Here is a 13,411-nt window from a genome sequence, read left to right on the forward strand (position 1 = left end):
TCACCTAACATCATAATCATGTATGCTTATGCACTTGGCTTTTGTATTGGAACATTTCATAGAATCAGAGAACCATCTAGAGCACATGAGAATTTCATTTTCTCTGGAGAACACCACCCCTTAATTGGTCTTAAAATCAAGAAAGAGACCACAAGAGTCTTCCAGTACATTTCTCACTCTGCAAGAACACCAAATCAAAGAACTCTGGACAGATGGCCATTGAGCCTTTCCTTAAAAATCTCCATAGAAGAAGACTCCATCACACTTCGAGGCAGACTATTGAACAACTCTTACCAGCAAGAAGACTTTGCTAATGTTCATGAGGCAAACATATTCAGTACATTAGGTACAAAATGAACAAGAATTGACTGTTAACATATACCACTAGGATTCTAAGTATATTCCACATTGCAGTGTGAAATCAATTCTGCAGAATGTGAAGTGCTTTATAGATACCCACCTGCGCTGGGGAGTATTTTAAAGGTCACAATGGAAGGGGGTGCTGGTGAAAATACCCTAAGGGCTTACCTAGGCAGCAGGGGGCTATTTGACCACCTCAAATGGGTAATTAATTACCTCTACTGCTAAATGCCATTTTCCCTTTCCCCCCAACTCTTATTCCACTAGAGCGCTGATGTGCATCTTGGCCTAAATGAGAAAAAAAACCCAACTTACTGTCTAGTGGATGTCAAGCTGTTGATACTGTGGATTATGGAACCACTTTGAGGCTACCTTCTGTGGTTGTATAATCGCCATACTGGCCTCAAACCTGTTCCAGACATGTCAATCTGTTCTGCATGGTGAAACAGGTTTCTCTCAAGCTCATTCCAAACCAACCTAAGCAGTCAGTGTTGATGTTCCTTTAGTAAGCTGTCAGCTTCAAAGCTCTGAAAGTCTTGATGATGCCTCTGCTGTTACTTCCTCAAAGACAAGTATTGTAATATTGGAGGTGACAAGAACTTTGACTGGTAATCCCAGAGTATACCTATCAGAGATTAGGGAGGAGACTAGAAATGTTCATTCCTGTTCTCATATATATATATAAATATTATTTCCATTTCTTTTGAAATCATGTTGTACTACAATTCTAGGAGTTCCACTTGAGCCACTCTCTGCAAAAAAAAAAAAAAAGTTGTTTTGTTTTGGTGGACCAGTGTAAAGGAGAACAGGAGTTAGCCTGCAAGTTTGAACTAAGCTGCAAATAGAGTATTTGTTAGTTTCTTCTAGTGCCCATCTCAAGATGCTTGCGACAATCCCCCTCTGTTCTGCTGTTCAAGCCGAAGAATGCTTATCCAGGGCACACTGGTTTGTACTAGCAATGCTATCCCTTGTTCCATTCCATTTAATGACTCTGCATATGTTATTACCTAAAATTTAGGGGTTTTCTGTGGTCTTGGTCTTCCCCTCTAATGCTATATCATGAAGCTAGTCTAATTGTGAAAGACAAAACATCCTCCCAATTTCATTTTCCCACTATGCATGGAGCACAAGTGAAGTAGACAGAGCTCCCTTTAAGAGAAGAAACAAAGAACTGCAGCTAGCTAGATTTCCACAGAAAATCATTTTTCCTCATCTATATTCCATGCTGTGGGAACTAGATGTATAGTGCTATGAGATCCATATGTGGAGGAATGCACACAAGAAAATGCATGGTGAAGAGGATATGATTTGTAGCATTATTTGAATATCTATATTCATCCCAGTGTGGGCAAAATGCCATACTTGGCTCTTACTCTTTGTATTTTCTTGTCAATGAGTGATATTTTGGGCTGTCAGCAAGGCTGTGCTCAGTGGTAAACCAGGAAATATGCAAACCATTCAGTAGGGATAAGACAGTTATTTCAACAGCAGGGTTCTTGCCAGTTAGTAATATTCCCTTTCTTCGTCCTTTGATTTGGGAGTTGTTTATTACAAAGTAATGCTTCTTCACACGAAATAAGCTGGAGATAAGGTTAACAAATTAACAGAGCAATTTGCTACGTGTTTATGTGGAAATAAGTCTCTTGGTTTTCAGGATGTTTTAAGTGTGTTTAGGATTGCAGTCTAAAGTTCTTGGCTTGTTGGCATTGCAACAAGCAAGGCTTGTTAGCATTTGCAATTCAAATGACTTAGCAGATGGGTATGCTGGAAATTTTAATTTAACAGTAATGCTGCACTGTTTGAGATCATCAGGGTTCTTTGTGCTGTGCATGACAGGAGGAGTGTTGAGATTCTGGTATTTGATCAATTTTAAGTTATGCAGGCAGTCCTCAAGTTACTATCAATATATATTCTGTAGGTTTGTTCTTAAGTTGAATTGGTATACAAGTCAGAACAAATACATTTTTAAGTTTAACTCCACACACACAAGCTTTGGACAGCATAGGGAAGGGTTAACACCCCTGTGGTGTTTGTTTTGCTGTTTGGGCCCCTGTTCAGAAGATTTTACCTCATAAAAAGAAGAAAAAGAACTTTGTTTTTCTACCCCACCCCCATCTCCCCAAAGGGACTCAGGGTGGCTTACATGGGGCCAAGCCCAAAATAACATACAATTACAACAAGGCAAATAAAAATTAAAACAACATACAACTAGCATCATCTATACATATAATAAAAGTCAAAACTTGTATGTGGTGGATGTGTGGCGGTGTGGCAGGAGGAGTATGTGCCAGCGTTTTGATTGGCCAGCCTGAAAGTTCCAACATTCGGATTGGCTGCCGCAGTGGTGCTATTTGCATATGGTCTCTGATTGGCCAGCTTCAAGAGGAGCCCCTGGTGGAGAAAAGAGTTCATGGAAGAAACGGGGACATGAGAAGGAAATTTGCATATGGTCTCTGATTGGCCAGCCTCAAACCCAACATTCCGAGATGACAAAGAGAGGAAAGGAAAGGCCGGGGGCTGGGTCAGAACACTCCCAATACAGACCGAAATAGGCACACAGAGCCCCCATGACCCACTCTACAACCTACTGCAGTTTGGAGGAGGATGAACCATGGATGATGGGACTTGCGGTACCATCACTCACATTCTGAGACCGCTGCTAACCTCATCCAATGACTGATCAGGACCAAACTTGGCACATAGACCTCTCATGCCCCACTTTACATCCTGGTGTGGTTTGGCCGGGGATGGACCTTGGATTATGGGACTTGCAGTACCTTTGCTCAATTCTTGAGACCACTGCAACCCTCATGCAATTACCGATAAAGACCAAACTTTGCACACTGAGTCTCCATGACACACTCTACATCCTGGTGCGGTTTGGGGGAGGATGCACCATGGACGATGGGACTTGCAATACCTGCACTCCCTTCCTGAGACCATTACAACTGCCAACAGTGATGAATCAGGATCACAATTCGCACAGAGAGCCCACATGACCCACTCTACATCCTGGTGCAGTTTGGAAAAATATGGAAATGGATGATGGGACTTGAAGTCAATTCACTCACTTCCTGAGACCACTGAGACCCTCGCCAATGACGGATCAAGACCAAACTTGGCACACAGAGTCCCCATGACCCACTCTACATCCTGGTGCACGTTTGAGGAGGACAGACCATGGATGATGGGACTTGAAGTACCTCCACTCCCTTCCCAAGACTGCTGCAACCCTCATCTAATGTCCGAACAAAACCAAACTTGGCACACAGAGCCCCCATGACCCACTCTACATCCTACTGCGGTTTGGAGTAGGGCATACCATGGATGATGGGACTTGAAGTACCTCTACTCGCTTTCCGAGACTGCTGTGACCCTCAACAATGACTGAACAACACCAAACTTGGCACATAGACCTCTCATGACCCACTTTATGCCATGGTGTGGTTTGACTGTGGATCGAGCATGGATTATGGGACTTGCAGTATCTTCGCTCAATTCCTGAGACCACTGCAACCATCATCCAATTTCCGATAAGGACCAAACTTGGCACACCGGGTCTCCATGATGCACTCTACATCCTGGTGCGGTTTGGAGGATGATGCACCATGGACGATGGGACTTGCAGTTCCTTCACTCACTTAGTGAAACTACTGAGACCCTCATCCAATGACTGATGAAGACCAAACTTGGCACACAGAACCCCCATGGCCAACTCAACATTCTGGTGAGGTTTGGGGGAGAACAGACTATGGATGATGGGATTTCAAGGACCTCCACTCACTTCCCAAGACTGCTGCAACCCTCATCTAATGACCAATCAAGACCAAACTTGGCACACAGAGCCCCCATGAGAGACTCAACATCCTGGTGCTGTTTGGAGGAGGACGGACAATGGATGATGGGACTTGCAGTACCTTCACTTACTTCCTGAAACCACAGTGACATTCATCCAAATACCAATAAAGACCAAACTTGGCACAGAGAGCCCCCATGGCCAACTCAACATTCTGGTGATGTTTGAGGGAGACTATGGATGATGGGACTTGCAGTACCTTAACTCACTTTCTGAGACTGCTGTGACCCTCATCCAATGACTGATCAAGACCAAACTTCTCCATCCTGGTGCAGTTTGGAGGACGATGGGACTCACAGTACCTTCACTAACTTCCTGAGACCACTGCGAGCCATATAAATAACTGATAAACACCAGCCTTGATATACAATTCCTTTCTCTCATAACCCGGGCAGCGCCGGGTCCCCAAGCTAGTAAACAATAAAACAGACATAAGCGACTACCAGAAATACTTCAAGTCTCATTTTGGGGAGTGGTGGTGTACAAACAAGTTCGAGAATAGGCTGGTCAAAAGGTGGATAGAAACATATCGCAGCATAGGAATAGAGCAGTTGTAATAGGATCATTTTAACTTAAATACAGGAACTTGATTTTAAACCATGGTTAGGGACCATCTGTCAAAGGAATCATCACTTTCTGTCCCTGTCACAATTGGATTTTGAAAAATTTGGCTTGTTGTGGAAACAAGGATTGGTGATAAAGCATCAGTGGTGACACCTTTTCCCCATGATAACTATTCCAGGAGTGAATTTGCCTTCCGAGGGGTAGATTTCTCTTCCTTCCTGTTGTCCTACCTCCATTCATAACTATGGGTCATTTGTAAGTTGAATGTTTGCAACTTGGGGACTGCCTGTACATGTTGTATAGCAAAGGATGCTCATGTTTCCTATTTTTCTTCTCTTTTTAATTTCTATCTGTTCTATGAGCATAGATTCTGTGCTTGATTTGCCATCCTGGGTCCCATGTTCAAAAAACAGGAGAAATAAATACTGGATATGCATTTAAAGGTATACAGCTCACTGCATTTGATTTATCAGTTTTCTTTTCACAAGAATTCACAATGAACTATAGACGCACCAATGGAGTTGTATGGTGACTGCGTTCAGATGCTTTGCTTTGAAACCCCTGTGTTCAAAAAACAATTACATTGCTCAAGATGATGAATATGAGCTGTGTTATACAACTAGCGAAAATTGCCTCAGATATTTAGAGGCTCAAATAGTCTATATGTGTGTCCAATTCTCTTCTGGCATAACTTTTGCTCTTATAGTCATGGTCTTCATATTCAGTATCACTGGAAAATTAGCATGACTAAAGTTCTCCTAATAAGAATTGTGTTTGCCTAGCCCCTACATTTCTTAAAAAGTTGTAGTATAATGTCATGCTTCCTCAACCTAACAGCGTGGTAGACTAATTAGTAAAAGGGTAAAAGATGGAAGGCTTATTTGTCTAATGGGTTAATGGCTATACATAGTCATGCTTCACACAGAAAAAATGTGCAATTTATCCTGTACATTTATAAGCATGACCATGTCTTCACCCACATTAAGCCTTGTCTTATAATAAGTATGCCTCACATTTTCTCGTTAATATTATTGTTCCCTCGTGGCTTTTAATTCTGAGCCAGTCTTCTCAATATCCATTAACCAGTTTAATCTCTTAGATCTCAAGACTGCTGGTAGCATACTCATCTTCTTCCTTTCTCCTCTTTATAGGAGACAGTTTGGATCCAGTAGATGCTATCTGAATTGATGGATTTAAGTTTGAGAACTGGCTCAGTCAATATTCTTGGTGAACATCATCCATTGGTGCTTGCATAAGGATGATGATCTAAACACAAGCCTGTTTAAGCTGGAATGAACTTTTGGAGGAAATGCTCCTTGATTTTTAAAACATATAAGTATTTTGAGTTAGATAAATGTGTATTTCAAATTGGGTAATTATGAACTTTGGCAACATGAATAGTTTCATTTGTGGTGGTATCACAATATAGTTTTGTGTGGAGGGACAACTGAGTTTTCCATAAATTGCCTTAATATGATCTTTCGTATCTTTCAAAAGAAAAAAGAAAATCGCACACATTTTGTATTTGTTCATGTAAGGAAGTTACTACTTCTTTTTGGGGATGAGAATACAGAATTGAAAGAGGCTGCTGTCATTGTATAGAGCTGAATAACAGCTTTGTTGTGCCAATATTAAAGCTCACCTAAAAAGCTAAACTAAAAAGGCAAGAAAGAAGCTCTTTTCTTTTTTGCATTGGGCAGTGCAAATAGCTCCTAGCTTTGATACTCCCTTTGTGTGTGCTCAGATTTAAGTGTCAGAGAGATGTTTAAACATTGTCACAACACAAGTGAGCATAAATAGCGTGATGGGATGCCGCAAACAAAAGCTTCAGAATATAGGAAAATACTTGATGTTACTGAAATGAAACCCAAAGAGGCAGTCAAACAGAATAAATTGGTGCACATTTTTGTATGTACAAAGACTTGATTTTTCATTTTGTAGAGACAGAAACCCGATTGGCTGTAGAAAGGATACCAGGGGAACAACAGTCTTTTTTTAGTACACTTTTAAGAAATACAGTGTTTGATACATAAGCCCAGACTTGTATTATTTTACCCAGAATAATTGTTCTAACTACTATGTTTAGTTAGAAATGTAAATGTGTTCTAGTTGGTTTAAAAGATATTTGCTGGTCTCCCTCTCCACTGGTTGAAGGCAAGCAGGAAAGTATGTTTCTACAGCAAATGCATGCCTATTAAACCTTCCTGTGGGAATATAGAATGTTTCAGGTATTTTTGATGCAGGGTCTCAGAGACCCATAAGCTAAAAGAGCCTTCCTTTTTCCAGTCTTCCCTTCTTACTGAAAGGCAGAATAGTTTATTGCCAAGACTGCTTAACTATGGTGTTCTAAGACCCATTTTAAAGCATATGGTCCCAATGACAAGCAGAGTCAGTGCTATTGTGGAAGTCTTGGAGGTTGACTTACGGCAAAGTTGGACAAAATGCAACCCTCAAATTGTACTTGTAGTTGAGCTCTCACCAACTCTAGCTGGCACAGCCAGTAGTGACAGATGATGGAAGTTGCATATCAACAACATCTCGAAGGCTAAACTTTGCCCATCCTTCCCTTAAAGGCTTACCCTATATACTCATGTATCAGTCTAGATCAGTGGTTCTCAACCTATGGGTCCCCAGGTGTTTTGGCCTTCAACGGAGCGGCTAAAGGAGCTGGGCATGTTTAGCCTGAAGAAGAGAAGGCTGAGAGGAGATATGATAGCCATGTATAAATACGTGAGAGGAAGCCACAGGGAGGAGGGAGCAAACTAGGACGTGAAACAATGGCTTCAAACTACAAGAAAGGATATTCCATCTGAACCTGAGGAAGAACTTCCTGACTGTGAGAGCCGTTCAGCTGTGGAACTCTCTGCCCCGGAGTGTGGTGGAGGCTCCTTCTTTGGAAGCTTTTAAACAGAGGCTGGATGGCCATCTGTCAGTGGTGATTTGAATGCAATATTCTTGCTTCTTGGCAGGGGGTTGGGCTGGATGGCCCATGAGGTCTCTAAAAACAAACAAACAAAAAAAAAACTCCCAGAAATCCTAACAGCTGGTAAACTGGCTGGGATTTTTGGGAGATGTAGGCCAAAACATCTGGGGACCTACAGGTTGAGAACCACTGATCTATATATTTTAGTCAAAAAATTAACCCAAAAAAACCTGGATTGACTTATCCACAGGTGAATACTGTACTTTAACTCTTGTCAAAAAGGAAGCAACACCTCTAAGGTAAATGGTGAATGATAAAAGATTAGTCTACCCAGAAAACCTAAAAGAAGCATTGACCCCCCCCCTACTTTCTCTGTCCCGAAAACCTGCCCTTGACTTATGCATAAAGTCAACATATGTATACTCATGTATATTTATGGTGCCTTCTGCACTCCTCTTTGAATAATAAGTATTAACACCATATCTTTCAACTTCACTATTGTGTTTGGTACCAGTGAACTAGTTTAATAATGAAATAGTATTTCCTTTTCTTTAATATGAAAAATGTATGGTTTGATTGTTTAAATTCAAATTTCCAAAATGCCTTATTTATTTTTTTTAAATGGCGAATGTGTTCAACTCTCCCCATCCTCCAACAAGTTAATAGATAAAACTAGGACATTAGGAATAATTGTGTCCTTAGCACTTAGAAATATGTGATAAAAGGACAGTCTTCAGCTAATCTCATATTTTTTGTTGGAGCTGGCACATGCCAGTTGCTTTTCAAGCCTTTTTTATTTTGGATGTGTGAATCCTGTCTTAGGAAAATTAGATCAGTCTTGGCTTGGAATGTGTATATGTGTCTGTAGTTTTCTCTTAAAAAATGATATTCAGATATCTAAGCAACTGTTGCTGTCTCGCATCTTTACTTATATTCACCCCTAAGGAGAAATTCTCTGGCCACTTGGCTCTTAGATGATATAATATCGAGTTACTTGGCAAGTGTCTCACTCCAGTTAGCTCAGGTTTCAGTGAGCATGTAAATTACATCATAGGAAAACATGAGGTCTCAAGTGCCAAATATTTTCTGCCAGTCAGTCATTTAACCTACCTAGTAGATAATGGTTTACTGTTCATACAGATACACTGATAGGTGCTTCTTTGTTGCAGAAAACAGGTAATAATTATTTGTGGGTCACAAGAGGTTAATAATCCACATTCTGTATTCTGGTCTTACAAACAAACATTTTTAAAATAATTGATCCCATTGCCAAACCTAGTATAAAAGATAAGACAAAATGATTTAAAGGGATTTTATGAAAGTAATTGCTTCACTTCCTAATACATTTCCTTTCCTCTTTAAAGAAACGGAGCACTAAGTCAGCACTTGTCTCAGTCTGTGAGAGCAATACAACCTAATTATTGCTTTCCCTGCTTTTAGGCTAATAATAGAAACTGTCTTACCAAGGTACAGTGCTTTATTCTGACCTAACAGAGTCTCAAATGTCTCTTCCACTGATTTCAGGTCTTAAGTGGCATACAATCATGAAAATTAGAGCTGGAAAGGGTTTCTTGTAGTTCAGGGCCCCAGCAATGCAGAGTGCTCCCTGTAGGATGTTCTTCATTAGTGCTTTGTTCGGTAACATTTTAGATAACACTCACAGATGAGGCTTCTAATTCTGGTAACCTTCAATGGGCTGTTTTTCTGATGGCTTGATTTTACAAAGCATCCATCCCCCCACTCACTCACTGGTAGCATGTTTTCATGAAAATATATAAAACTAAGCATTGTGTTTTCTCACTAGGATATATATTAACAAAATTTGTTGCTCTGCTTTGGATGATTAGAAGTGCCTTCTACTTACCCACTTGTTAAGCAATCTGTTCACTTGCTGTTAGCCAGTCTGTATGAAATTGATACCATGCCATTCCTCAGACAAAGCAATTTACAGTAGACTCATGTATTTTGCAGGTTCGTATTACGCAGTTTTAGTTATACAGAAGATCCCCCTCTGTATATGAAGGCAAGGGCAGTGAGGGACCAGGTTGCTTGTGATGAGCTCCTGAAAGCAGCCCCCTCCTCTGTTCTAAAATCTGGTGGGTGGCCCGCAGTGCCAATCCATACACTTCTCTTTGCTGAGAAAAGAGTCAATGTAACTCTCTCTGCTTACAAGGAAGCTTGTGTCTTTCCTCTGTGGCAAGAAGTGACTGAAGTCTGACTGTATTTCTGTCCACCAAGAAAAGAAATTGACTGTTTTCTATACTGAGAGAAATGCAGCTAGGCTTTGGCCACTTTTCTTCACAGAAGAAGGAAATGAACTCCTGTCTTGATGGAGAAAAGGACAGCCAGACGAATATTACTTCTCTCCATTTTCTGCGGACAAAAGTGCATCTGGATTTCTATTGCTTCTCACTGCAAAGGAAGGAAACATACTCCATTCTCAATGGACAGAAGTGCAGCCAAACTTCTATTGCTTCTCTCCAGAGAAGAAAGAAATGGACTCCTTTCGTGCAGAACAAAGTGTAGCCGTATATCTCTCTGCAGAGGAAAGAGATTGACTTCTTTATTGGTGGACAAAGCAGAGCCAGACTTTTGTTGCTTCTCTTTGCAGAGGAAAGAGATGGACTCCTTTCTTGGCAAAGAGAGGTATATGGCTCTGCACAGCTGGACTGAACTCCAGATTTGGCACCTGGGGAGGGGTCTGCTTTCAGGAGCTCAGCGTGGGCGAACACCACCCTAAAATGTAAGTCTTCCTTTCAGCTACTCTCCCCTCCATGGAGCAGCAGGTGACGTGGGGGAATATTTTAACTATGTACAGCACAGTATTTTAAGCTTTCATTGGCATGTCGGTTGTGGGGAAGAGTTCCAGGTGTAAATATCAAAGTCATATAACACAAAGGGTCTTGGAGCAGATTCTTTACATAATGCGGGGCTATTGTATTGATTTATTTATGTTAACATGTGTCAGAACTAGCATAATTTTGATATTATGCACCATTTCTCATTAAAGAATGCTAAAATAAATATACCTTTGGCATACTTGGGGTCAATATTTTGTTAGCTTGGAAAAAAAATACACTCCTGCTGTCTCCTGTTTGATTTTCAGTTTGTCTTCTTGGTTACCCTTTTAATACAAAAAGCTAAAGCCAATTTTATGTTGAAGGTTCGGATTTGTTTCTGGAGTTCATAAAGGTTATTTAGCTACTTCAAATACTGCTTCCTATCCAGGATGTCAGATTACAGTTTTAAGTTAAATACTATTTTGCAGATTTTTTTTTTAGTTGCCTTGTGTTAGCAGTTCCAGTTAAGAGTGTTTTTTTGTTAACACTTTCATTTTAGAGGGTATTTTTCCTGTTTATTTTGGCATAACTCTTGTTCTAAACTGCTTGTTGTTAACATGCTGCATGCTGTTAATACAAGGCAAGTCAATGACATATTCAATAAAGAGTGTACTCCTTAGAATTTAATATAGTGATTGCATTGTTAATTGGCATAATATTGAGATATATGATGGAAAGTGTGTATGGCCTACAAAAGAGTTGCTCTGTTTTGATAGATGGTTAAACTGTCTATGGGAAGTTGTAAAGATAATTATGCAGAGATTGTGGATGAAACCTCCAAAAGTTATCAAGTCAACAGGAAACTTTTTTGTTCTGTTTTCCACTGTTCTTGATTTATGTTTTCTGGACACATCATGCACATTCCTCTTGCTTTGTCATTTCTGAAATTAGTTACATTTCATATCATCAATGAAGGAATTCAGTACATATTAAAGAACTGTGTTATTGAAATATTTAGGGATACACCCGTTTCTAACGACAAACCAAACATTCAAGCAGGCTTGAATATGTGGCTCCAAAATGTTCCAGAAAGTTGTATATTCGGTTATTAACTTACTTACAAGTTGTTCTTTCATCTCATTCAGGAAAAGCACTTTCTTTTGATTCTTTCTATAAAGAGGGGGTGTACTAATATACAACTAAATTATTTATGGGTACAATTATCTAGTACAATTATCATGTTATTATTATTATTACTATTATTATTATTTAGAAGTTTTCTATACCGGCCTTCTCACCTCAACGAGGGACTCAGGTCGGTTTACAGCATATAAGAAAGTACAGTAATATATAAGTACAATAAAATGTAAAGTCATTACATATTAAAATAGTACACTAAAATACAATAAAATTAAAATACAATTAGAATGGAGCTCCCTTAAGAGATAAATGCTATTATGATTTTTCCTCATACTCAATTGCAAATCAGCCTGATTTGGTTGTTTGTGATTATAGTGACTAGGAAATAAACTTCACCTTCTTTTGAAAGTCTTATTTCTCAGGTGCAGAGCTGTGAAAAAGTTGTATCACTGGAGGGGAAATATTGTATGGAAAATACAAATTTTCCATAAATTGTTGTTTGACTTCATACTATTAAAATTAAAATTAAATGTGTTGGATTTCAGGTAGAGGAAACTTTTTTCCCTATCTGATCCTCAATTCAAATAATGGTTTGATCGAAAAAGTCCTCCATATTTGGCTCCTAAACATGTTTTCTTGTTTCTGACTGAAGGCTTCAGAGGATCTTCTTGTCATTGTGTATTGGGGTGAGTGAATGAAGGTGTAAGGCTGGAAACTACATGTACTCCAAATTGTTGAAGGGATACAGGCTGAAAATAATGAAAAGTCACAGAGGATAATCCAGTGTCAAAACTGAACATAGTGCACTGCTAGGACCAGAATATCATGTTCTAGGACAGGGAAGAACAGCAAGTTCCAGGACAGAAAAAGTAGAATCATAGAATAATAGAGTTGGAAGAGATCACATGGACCATCTAGTCCAACCCCCTGCTATGCAGGAAATAACAAAGTTCTGTACTGTGCCTAATGTTGTTCGGTTTCTGTTATACAAGTCTTGGATCATGGAACAAAGGGTACACTTGTCAAATCTGGAGATGACTGCAAACTTTGAGCTCATAAAGCCTGGGTGGCCATCCCTGAGGAATGTTTTTACTGTTTATTCCTGTTTGCTGGGATGGTCTTTACAGTGCTTTCAACTCTATGAGTCTATGATATTGTAAGCAGTTGGGAAGTCCATTGCCAATGAATCAATTCTTAGGATGCAGGATGAGAAAACTGGTGGCTCACTGCTGAAATTTGTCAGCATAGTTCAGGAATTGTGAAAGCTAGTGTACTTGCCAATCAGTTCTCTCTTTTTCAGGGGAGATGTAATGCCTGTTCTCTTTCACGTTGGCAAATGTGAAACAGGAATTGACCACTCAGACCTACTGCTTTCAGTGGATTGAGGAAGCAAATCTATTTACACATTGCTATTTGGTCAGATTCTTAGGAGAACTCTAGAAGTGGTTGTGATTACTATGGTGTAGAACTATGGATGTGGATGTTATTTTCGAGCAGGATCTTTGTCATTGTTATTTTTTTGTTTCCAACATTTGGCGAACCTAAATTGAGCCTATCATGGGTTTTTCTTGGTAATACTTGTTTAACAGAGGTTTGCCATTACTTTATTTTGAAATTTAGAGAATGTGGCATGGCTCAGGTCATCCAGTGAGCTTCCTTTCTTGGCTTCTATATTTCCTTTATTTTTTCTACTTTTCCAAAAGTGCGAGCCCAGAGGGAATAAGTTATAGTGACCTAGCTCTTGGACCTCTGGGATGTCATCATATGCTACCTACCATGTTACATGTA

The 13,411-nt window shown here is 39.7% G+C and overlaps 1 protein-coding gene across 48 annotated transcripts in view; it reads left to right on the forward strand.

Moving 5' to 3' along the window:
- PTPRD (protein tyrosine phosphatase receptor type D) overlaps positions 1–13,411 on the forward strand; it is a 1,485,253-nt gene that overhangs the window by 1,106,420 nt on the left and 365,422 nt on the right. For 2 of the 48 annotated variants that reach the window (XM_060762311.2, XM_060762314.2), the window contains one exon: positions 10,315–10,446. The exons of the other annotated variants lie outside the window; for them this stretch is intronic. The gene's annotated coding sequence lies outside the window, so the exon portion shown is untranslated. The remainder of the gene's footprint in view (positions 1–10,314; positions 10,447–13,411) is intronic. 48 annotated transcript variants of the gene reach the window in all.

This window comes from Anolis sagrei, chromosome 2 (assembly GCF_037176765.1).
Source record: "Anolis sagrei isolate rAnoSag1 chromosome 2, rAnoSag1.mat, whole genome shotgun sequence".
NCBI lineage: Eukaryota > Metazoa > Chordata > Lepidosauria > Squamata > Dactyloidae > Anolis > Anolis sagrei.